Source organism: Lipotes vexillifer, unplaced genomic scaffold (genome assembly GCF_000442215.2).
Source record: "Lipotes vexillifer unplaced genomic scaffold, Lipotes_vexillifer_v1.1 scaffold1258, whole genome shotgun sequence".
NCBI lineage: Eukaryota > Metazoa > Chordata > Mammalia > Artiodactyla > Lipotidae > Lipotes > Lipotes vexillifer.
Window position 1 is genome coordinate 89,056 of NW_006773444.1, and position 10,195 is coordinate 99,250.

Genomic DNA, 10,195 nt, shown 5'->3' on the forward strand with positions numbered 1-10,195 from the left:
GTCGGAGATGGAGGAAACTCCAACACAGCCAGCGCACTCATGATTCTTCAGATTCGGACGTGAGGCCTGGGATGCGAACTGAGTTGCGGCCTGGGTGCTGCCCTCTTGTTAATGGGAGATGCTACCAAAAATACCTCCATCTGTCACACTGGACATTGAAGTAGAAGGGAAATGAAATGATTCTCCAGAGAGCAGAGGAGGTTGGTCCAGAGGCCTTGTCTGCATTCCAGCAGCTCTGCTGGGAGGAACATCGCAGCCTGTACTTACAGGGCTCCTGCTCTGGGCAGTTACCTTATTTCTCTTCCACGGTACCCTGTGAAATAAATACTGTCTGGGTAATGCTTTCACAGGTGGAAACCAACACCCAGAGAAGTTACCTGCCCTAAGTCACACAGAACACGCTGGAGCTGTGTTCAGGGGCTTTGGGCCTCCAGACCACATATTCCTAAACTTGTCCTTCTGCTGACCCATGTGGAATGTTCCCTGAACACCTGCTAGGCATTGCACCAGCCACTGGATCACTGAGTTAGCAGGTGGCGTCCGTGGCTTTCACTGGACTCACCCACCAGCGAGTGATTTCACTGGGTCAAATGGGAGTGTGTGCAAACCAACCGGGGAACTTCGCAAATCTCTCCTTATCTGAGTGGTCTCTGCTGTGCAATAACCATGTGCCCAGCACAGGCCCGAAGGACAATCGATGGCTTTGCTGAGCAGCCTTTGTGCAACCGGCTGCATCCAGAACCCTCTTACCCAAGACCACTGCCAAGGGAGGAGTGTGAGAGCTGGAAGCCGTGGGGCCTCGGCCTGGAGGCACTGGATGGAGAAAGAAGTTTCCCCTCTCTTCCTGCTGCCCTCACGGGTGGGCTGAACGTGGTCAGCCCCGGGCCTCGGTTTCTCCTCTTTAACGTGTCATGATAAATGCCTGTCTATCCTCCTTCATAAGGCAGTTATCAAATGAGCAGAGGTTACTCAACAGATGCAAAAGGATGGAATTTTACTCGTACCAGCGTGTCTGTCTGTCTCTCTGGGTCACAACTACAAAATGTGGGGCATCACAGCCCTGGGGGGCCAGAGCCAGGTGCCCGCTGCCTGCGGGCATCAGGGTCACCTCCCACCTCTTCATCTTCTCAGTTTCGTTTCGTGCCATCCATCCCTTTTGTGCCCCTGAGGCCACTTGTAATCTCATATTTTGTGTCCTTAGAAAGGATGCGCACGTATTACAATAAATACCTCTTGAGACTTAGGTTTCGAGTATTGGTAGCATCTTTTTGGTGAAAGGAAAATGACAATACCCACATCACAGGGTGCGGTGGAGAGCCAGTAACGTTGTGGATCAGAAAAAACAGATTGTAAAGGAGCAGACGCATTCATGAATTGTATGAATTGCATTTAGCCACAAAAGTTTTTAAAAGTTGATCTGTTTGCTATTTTTTTAGGTGCTAGTCATGTTTTGGGGAATCGACACAGTTTAATAGTTTTTAATATAAAAATCTCTATTTCATAGTATTAAATCTCTATCTCACAGTATTAAATCATGACTTGTTTTGATGTTTATCAAAGAAAATTGCAAACATAAACTGCGATGTCTGATTAAGGATGAGTAGAATTAATACAATGAATAATTATGATTGCACAGCTTCTGTGAGTGACATAAGGGGTACCCATCAGGTATGTGGGATGAAAAAGCAGTGAGCTCTCTGCCAGGTTGCAGGGGGTCTTCAATGGGCTCATTCCCTCCACACCCCACGTGTCTGCCTGTATCGTGTAGTCGTGAGGGCTCTTGGCTAGTACAGTCAAATGTGTACCCGTGGGCTGAAAAACACCATGCCGTCCTTTCTTTCATTCATTCGTGTGATAGCCATCACTAAATACCTGACAAGTGGCAAACACCATGCTTGACACTGAAGGTTTTCGTAAATGACTCAGCACAGGTCCTGCACTAACAGCCTGTCTGACGTGGAAAGTGGGGTCTCTACGCGGCCACAGCAATCACATTGATGCACATGGCTGCCTCTAAGAGGGAGGGGAGCCACTGAGGTCAGAGCCGGGTCATTTTTCCTGCTTTCCTCTTCCAGGGTCCTCGCTGGCAGGAGCCTTCACTCTGGGGCAGGCGCGGCCCAAGGCAGCTACACGAAAGGAGAGACATGAGGTCAGCCAGGTGTGTTCTGACCCCGTTCAGAGGTCCCGGCAGCTGAGCACAGAAGCTGGCTGGTGCCAGGAAGCGTCCACTGATGGACATGTTCTGGGCTCCGAGGGACTGTGAGACCTGTCACCTGCCCTCCTGGGGCCTGGGTCACCTCCCAGGCTGTGGAAAGTTGAACCGGGCCAGCAAGGCCATTTGCCACCCTTAGGGTAAATGCCCAGGGCCCAGCAGTCAGCAGCGCCTGTCCCCGCCTTCCTGTGTCCCCTCCTCACCCAGGCCTTCCCTCCTGCTGCCCTGTCCTTGGTCCTGCATCGTAGGATACCCCAGGCCACAGTGCACACTGGATGCATTTTCACATTCTTGGTCCTGGTTAGGGTGCATTCAGGATGCGGGAGGAGAGGCGGGCAGAGGTGACCAGGTCAGGAAGACATGGCTCCGTCTCTGAGTCCACGATATATTGGGTGAGGAATGCAGATGCACCAGGAGATGGTACCAGTAAAACGAGGAAGTGTGCTGATGGGGCGTCCGGCGTCAGGGGGACTGGGCTGAAGAGCTGGGCGGTGAAGTCGGGGTGGAGAATTTGATGGAGGCCCCCCACTCAGAGGGAGGTCAAGGCAGGGGGATCCCTGTGCCCTTCCAAGGGGGGCAGATGGGTCAGACCAGGGCACAGGGTGATGATGCCAGGCCCCCCACCCCCGGCAAATAGGACCAAGGTAGGCAAGTGTCTCAGGTGAACCCCCCGCTAAGTTCTTCCAGCCTCAGTCCAGCAGCTTCCCTGGGCGCTGAGAGCAGGAGGGACTCTGTGTGGCCATTGGACAGGCTCAGGCCACCAGGGCTTGGCTGGGCCGGGACTCTGGGCCAGACTGGAGGCAGCAGCATGATGCACAGGGTGGCGGGCGAAGGGCAGGGGAGGGGAAGGGGCGCCGGGCAGGCAGAGGACTGGGAGAATCTATCTGGCGGGCGGGGAGGACAAGTTCTGCACTGGGCACGCCTCGTCCCTCCCCCTCCTTCCTTCCCCCCCATCCCCTGCTCCTGGGTTCCAGAACAGCACTTATCTCTAAATCAGGCACGCACGCGGCCAGGATGCGTATCTTCAGGGGGCCTCCAGAGAGTTGGAAACCACATCCGTACCTTGGCTTCTACATGAGAGGAACTGCCCCATGCTGGAGAGCCCCTGGGTTCCACCAGCTGCCTCTGCTTCCTCCCAACAGCCTCCACTCTGCCCGCTGGGATGGGGTCTCCTCCCCACTGGAGAGCGCGGCTGGCTGCTATTCTTGGCTTTTCCACATGTGCATGCTCTGCCCTCGCATCCCTGCTCCCCTGCACTCAGAGCCCACACACACTCAGCACCCCCTTCCGCAGGCACACACACAACAGCACCAGTCCTGTCCCAGCCCTTTGTTCACACAGCGTATGGTGGCGCTCGGGGCTGGATGATGCTTGAAAATGGGCCTTGGCCCCAGCACCGGTGTTGGCGGGGAGGTGCTGGCTTCATCTGGGCCAGGGTGGGGGGATGGGGGCAACTCCCCAGGCCCCTCCCACTGAATCTTGCTCCCGTCCGTCCCCCTTTCCAGCACGCACTTCCGTGGATCCCTCACACCAGCTGCCTTTGCTTTGCTGACATTGAGCCCAGAAAGGACAGGAGCGTGAGGTCAGATCCCAGGGTCTGGGGGGATGCGGCCTCCGTTTCCCCATCTGTAAAGCAGGGAGCAGTACAAGGCTTGGCAGGTGAGATTCTGAAATGATCGGTTTGCCTGGCTCAGAGCTGCCCTTCCATCAACACGAGTCACTTTCATTGCCTGGGCTGAGGGAGGGGACGCAGCTGCTCATCTGTGCTCTTCAGGAGGCAGGTCAGGCCCATCCCAAGGCCTAAGGTTCCCCGGGGGAAGGAGGCCCACAGAGCACAGGCAGGCCAGGCCCAGCAGCTTGGAAGTGGAGTCCACGAGGGAAAACTCTTATGTTTGGAAGGAACATGCTGTTGAGTGGTCAGGTGGCTACAGTGCTCATCACACTGTTATTGCAGGGACCGTCCAGGCTCCTGTGCTAGTGGGCCAGCTGCCCAGTGTCTGCAAAGCAGCAGCCACTGCTCTCCTGGAGAGTCTTGGTGACAGGGCAGAGCAACAGAGAATCACCCGTGGACCTGCTCCCAGACCTGGCCTGGGGGTGTCTGGCTTCCTTCCTCAGGCCTCGGCTGCCCCTGGGAAGCTGGAGAACCCCACCGTTCCCAGAGCAGTGTGGAGAGGTCCCCCAGATCTCCCAGGCACTCAGCTCACGCTGGGTGTGGATTGGTAGCTGTAGCTGGGGAGGTCCTCACAGCAGAGTCACATCTGCAGCAAAGACGGGACAAGAGAGGGTCTGCTGGCTGCAGGCTGCCCTTGCCCAGCACGGCTCTTCTGAATGTGTGTCTCTCTCCCCCTTATCTTTTTCTCTTAAGGCCTGTCCTTTCCTAGATGTCAGGAGTCACAAACTTCCCCTTATCTTTCTCTGTGGTTCCCCGGTTTTCCCACCTGCCCCTCTGAGATAATCTGTAGAAGGTGTAGCACAGCGACAGGCGCAGAGCAGCCGGTCAAGCAACACCCGTCAGCCCAGCCCCTCTGTCCCGCCATGACCTCATGAGGCTCAACACTGGCCCGGACCTCTTGGGCCCTTCAGATCAACAGTCAAAGTGAAGGGATGTGAATGTGCATCATTTAATTTACAAACCTGCAACCAAGGTCTGAGTGACCCAAAACTCAAGAATTCACTCATATGGATGAGGTCTGCCCAGCGGTATGGATAGATGGATGTCCCTTCAGCACTCAGCAGCAGACTCAGTTCCCAGAGCAGGATGGCGAAATCAGACATCTGTCTGGGTCTGGATGCTGCAGCGTCCAGGGGTGGAGGACGAGACACACGGTGTGCCAGCTGCCAGCTCTGCAGGGTCGGAGGTGCCAGCAGGAGGGGGGACACGCAGCTGGGTGTCCTGGGGCTCATGGCCCTGCTTCAGGATTGAGGCTCCACCCTGATCCTGCAGGTTCCGCCTGGGGGAGCCTCGCTCAGCAGGGTTCAAACTAGGGAAGACGAAGTTCGATTTGGACCCAAAGGCAGAGCAAGGATCCTGGAGAAGGAACTGGAGCCGAGGGGAGCAGCTCGGGGTCGTTTCAAAACCCCATGTGAGGAGTCCTGGGTCCTCAGGGACCACTGCTTGCCTCCCCGCTTTCCAGGTGTCCCTGCCAAGCCCTCCTTCAACCACAGGTGAGAGTTAGGGACCCACACGTCTGAACACAGCATCAGTTTGGAGGTGTAGTCAACAGAGTCTTCGGGTGGCTGGATCTAAGAATATTCTGCCCCTGCGGTGAAGAGCTAAGAACGCGGGTCCACAGAGAAAGACAAGTCACTGGTGAGCGGCAGTGTGTGCATGTGTGCGAGAGGGAGAGAGAGAGGGGGAGTGCTGAAACACCTTCTTATCGGTTCAGAGAGAGGCGTCTGTGTACATGTCATAAAGTTTCTTGTGTCGCCTCCGCTCCCCAGAGGCGACCTTTGGTTCTGGCCATCAACCCGTCCACCTAACATCCCCCCAACAGCCCTTCCTCAAGCAGTGTTCTCACTACCATCTCAGGCATCATGGGAGAGTGTGCAGGCCTCGCATCTAGAAACCACGGGTCCCCACCCCGGCTCAGCCAAAGATGCTCTGAGTGACACTGGGCAAACAAACCACTTCCCACTTTGGCCCAAGCTTCCCCTTCTCTGACATGAGGGTTGGGCATGGATCACACCTCGGGCCCGATTCAGCCCTTAGGTCCCCACAGCTCTGTACTAAAGAGCCCAGGCCTGAGCTCTGATTTCTTGGGGTTGGTTGCCACTTGGAGCTTTCACTCTGTCCATATTTACCATGCTTCGGGGCCCTTTGATTTTGGGCCAGATCACAGGTTTTTCCAAGCATGGGTAATGCACCGGGGCCCCTGGGCTGTGCATTGCATAATTCCAGATGTCACCCATTTCATAGGCCCCTCTGTGAATGGTAGCTCCACTGGGTGTCCTAGTGGCCTCACTTCCATGTCCCCACTGTGCACTTCACTTGACAACAGCCATGAGAGCAGAGGAAGGGCTAGCTGGATGTGCAAGGTCAGGGTTCATACGGTACCACCCACCTAATGCGGTGGGTCAGGACCCTTGTCCCAACTTACCTCCTGACTTTACAGTCATGGACTTTCCATCCTGGAGACCCGTGTCCTGAAGCTGCAGAAGCCAGAGGTGGTCTACGGTGGCCTGTGACACCAGCTGGCGTGGATTCTATAATAATGGTCACTCAGGATAGAGACCTCATGGGAATCTGGCCTTACAGTAATGCTGCCTCTCTGATATGCTGGGGAAATCATTCACTGTGCCGAATTTCTCACCGGAAATTCTACCACCCATTAGCTGGCTGGGATATCCAGGAAAACAAGCCAGAGATTATGGTTAAACGGTCCCAAACATTTCAGGGAACTGAGTGAAAACATTTTTACAGAGTTCTCTCTATTCGTGTTGCCTGTTTGAAGCCCGAGTCCATTAAGACTTGAATGCAATGAATCCCCTGCGACTTCCTCGGGCCATCAGGGCACAGGGCATTTCAGAAGCGCAGAAACGCACAAGCCAGCTTGGATCCGTTAAGTTGCTTTCCTATCTGAGAGGACATTGTGGGGATATCTGACCAGCGCTTTATTGGTCACAATAACAACAACTGGGCAAATCTCTTTGCTCACTTCACCGATTGATATTAGAGACAATGTTTAAATGCCCGAGAGAAGAACCATCTGTGAAGATGAATTGGGAGGGCTATGATGCAAACTCCCTTATCGAGGTTGCATTGTGTGCTTGGCATCTATTTCATTATCTCCCATTTCCTACTTATAATGTAATGACCAGCCTTTTCCTGTTGCCCAAGGGTAGCAATTTCCACTTTAGACAACACATTTCTTACATATACTTTGGTAATCGTGGACACCTTAATGATTTCCCCTTGTTCTCTATACAAGAGTGTCCTGCCCTTCTTTTGAGCAGAAATGCCAGACTCTCTTCTCTTCTTTGCAGGCAGGAAACCAGTGACCAAAGCTCTAATCAACAATCTGAGATTGCACAGCTCTCATGGCAATGAAATTGGAGTCATCTTTAAAGGCTAGAAAGGAGCCATTCTGAGGGTGCCATCGGGTCACCCAGTCTTTGGGAAAATGTGGGCCAGCAACCAACTTCTCAGAGGGACAGACCACCAGGAGGAGGGAACGTGCTCCTGAAATAAACAGGAACCTCATTCAGTTTAGAAACAAGACTTTCTCACTATATCCAAACAGCAGCTTTGCTAGGGTGAAAGAAAGGTATTACCTGCCCTCCCTGGATGATGCCACCAAGGTGAGGTATCTCTTCACAGTGTCCATAGGTGGTGAGAGTCTAAGCCAGGTGTGCTCAGAACTCCCAGGCCCAGGAAGAGCCCAGGTGTCGGGAGCTGTGATCCAGGAGCCAGAGGAAGGGTGAGCACCAGCTGAGAAAGGGAGCTGTGACAAAACCAAGGGGATAGTTGGAGCCTGAGAAGACTGAATGCTTTTGAAAAAGCCCTCTAAACAGCTGTCCCATGTCCTGCTTGTGGGATCATCCAGGTAGAGAGGCCAGAGATTGGCTGGACTTAGATGGGCCTGAAAGGAAAGGGTTAGGTTGGAAGAGCAGGATTGAAGGTGACAGATACTGTCCAAGTCACTGAACACTCATGCCCTGCATCCTCACCGGAGCCTGGGAAGCAAGGAGAATTTCCACTCTATAGACATAAAACTAGGCTCAGAAAGGTGAAGGAATTTTCCCAAAGTCATGAAGCTGACAATGGAGGAAACCGAGATAACCACTCAGGAGAGGGAGGCTTCAAGGTCCACGGTTTTACCACTAGGGGTTCATCACTCAAGGTCTACAGACCAGCAGCACCTGGATAACTGGAATGCTTGTTAGAAATGCAGACCCTTGAGCCCGGCCTCAAACCTTAGCATCAGAGTCTGCATTCTATAGAGATTCTCAGGTGACGAATCTGCCTTCCTGTGATTTGTCCTCTAGTCCTTTAGGGTCATGTCTCAGCATCCGAGCCAGGTGGTGGCATGTTCCCAGGTCAGGAAGGGGCTGTGGAATCTCTGGAGAAGGAGTCCTATGAGGCAGAATAAGCAAAGTCACCCTGAGAAATTAATGTTCTAATGTGATAATAAAATGCAGGCAGAAAGTGATGCTAAAGTGAGAGTTCATGAAAGATAGGAAGATCATTAGATGTTGCCTCTATCATGGATTTTGAGTTTACAAGCTCTTTGTCCATCTCTGCATCCAACCATTCATCCAAATTATTGAGGATAAAACATCTTGTAAGGATACAGGTTATGTCATGACGTTAACTCATTTTGGTCAATACAAAGGAGTTAAAGTAGCATGTCTTCAGACTTAAGCCGAGCTTCCAAGTTTAAATTATCAGACTTCTCCCCTAATGGAGATGACCACACTGCAGTAGTCTTCAGGAGATGGGATATCTCTTAAATCAAAGAGAGAGCAAGACCATGCAGAAATCAAATGAAGAGACAGTGGTCCAACCCATGGTAGTAGCATGCCTGAGAAAAGGGTACTAGTACAAGGCAGGTGGTTTAGAAAAGAGAGAAGGAGGACGATGTGAGTGAGTGTTTGCCAACAGTGCCCAAAGAAAAAGGACTGGGCAGATATTAGCATTTAAGAGACCTAAGCAGTACCAGGAATTGTCCTGTAGGTTTTTCCAGGGTCCTCAAATGTCATCCATTATCCTGTGCCCTTAATCATATCCCGATGGTTATTGATTTGGAAGTTGTGCCGTGGATAGCACGTATGAGCATCATTAGAAAGGAATACAGTTGACCCTTGAACAACACGGGGGTTAGGGGGTTCGACTACATTTTTCCATGTAGTCAAAAATCCCCATATAACTTTACAGTTGACCCTCTGTACCCACAGTCCTGCACCTGTGGATTCAGCCAACCACAGATCACGTGGCACTGTAGTATTTATCAGGAAACTTTCGTGTGTAAGTGGACCCGTGCAGTTCAAACCCATGTTGTTCGAGGCTCAACTGTACTTCATGTTGGAAGTTAACAAAATAACTATAATTTGGCATCTTGTGAGCTGCCATGAATTCATGAATATCATGAATTCTTAGTTCTGAGATTGTGGTCACTTCAAGATGCGCTGACAAAATTGATCCCAAATGTCCCCTCTCTATCCCATCCTTAGGTCCTGAATCAGTTTTGATGAAGATGCTCAGTACTTAAAGCTCTGCAGCCACCTGCTTCTCGTCACTCAAACAGGTAGAATTCAATACCATCACTATCCTCACTGGGCTGAATGGGGAGCTCCTGTTCAGGTCCGCAGGTTCTGGTCCCTGCCCTGTACACACCCCAGGCTGTAGACAAAGACTTTGACCCCTTTTGCAGTCCCATCCAGCCCTCTGAACCCCTTGTTCATGGCACAGCTCATGCCTCTGGAGTTTGAAGCCTGGTCTCTGAACACGTCACAAGGTGGCTAGGACCTAGTCTTTGGAAACCAATTTTCCAAATGCTTTCCCCCCACCTGGCATCATGTACCTGAAATGCTGAAAGTCTACACTCCGTTTCCCACTGGGGTCCTATCACCTCCTACCTATCCCAATCCCATTCTTAGAGCTGACAGTGTTTCTTGACCCCTGACTGAGATGTGCCCCTTGGATACTCTTGTCCACCTTCCCCTACCCCAGACAGTATCCTCAGCCCCGTGGGTTCCTCTAACTCTTGTTTGCTTGCCCTGGCTGGCAGACTAAGCACTACCTAGACCCACCTCTGTACCTCCCTACATGGCTGAAGATTGAGTTCCTTCTATAAAATTCACCTAATTTCAAGATAGAGGTGCTCAAAGGAGCCACCAGAGTGAAGGAAGTGAATTAGTGACAATTTCACATAGAAAAGTTTAACACACGTCATGAAGATGAATTAGGAAAGGGGTAGAAGAGTACCTCCAAATAGAGGAAGTGGGGTAACACTGGCAGGGACTAGGCAATCACCAAGCTCAGCA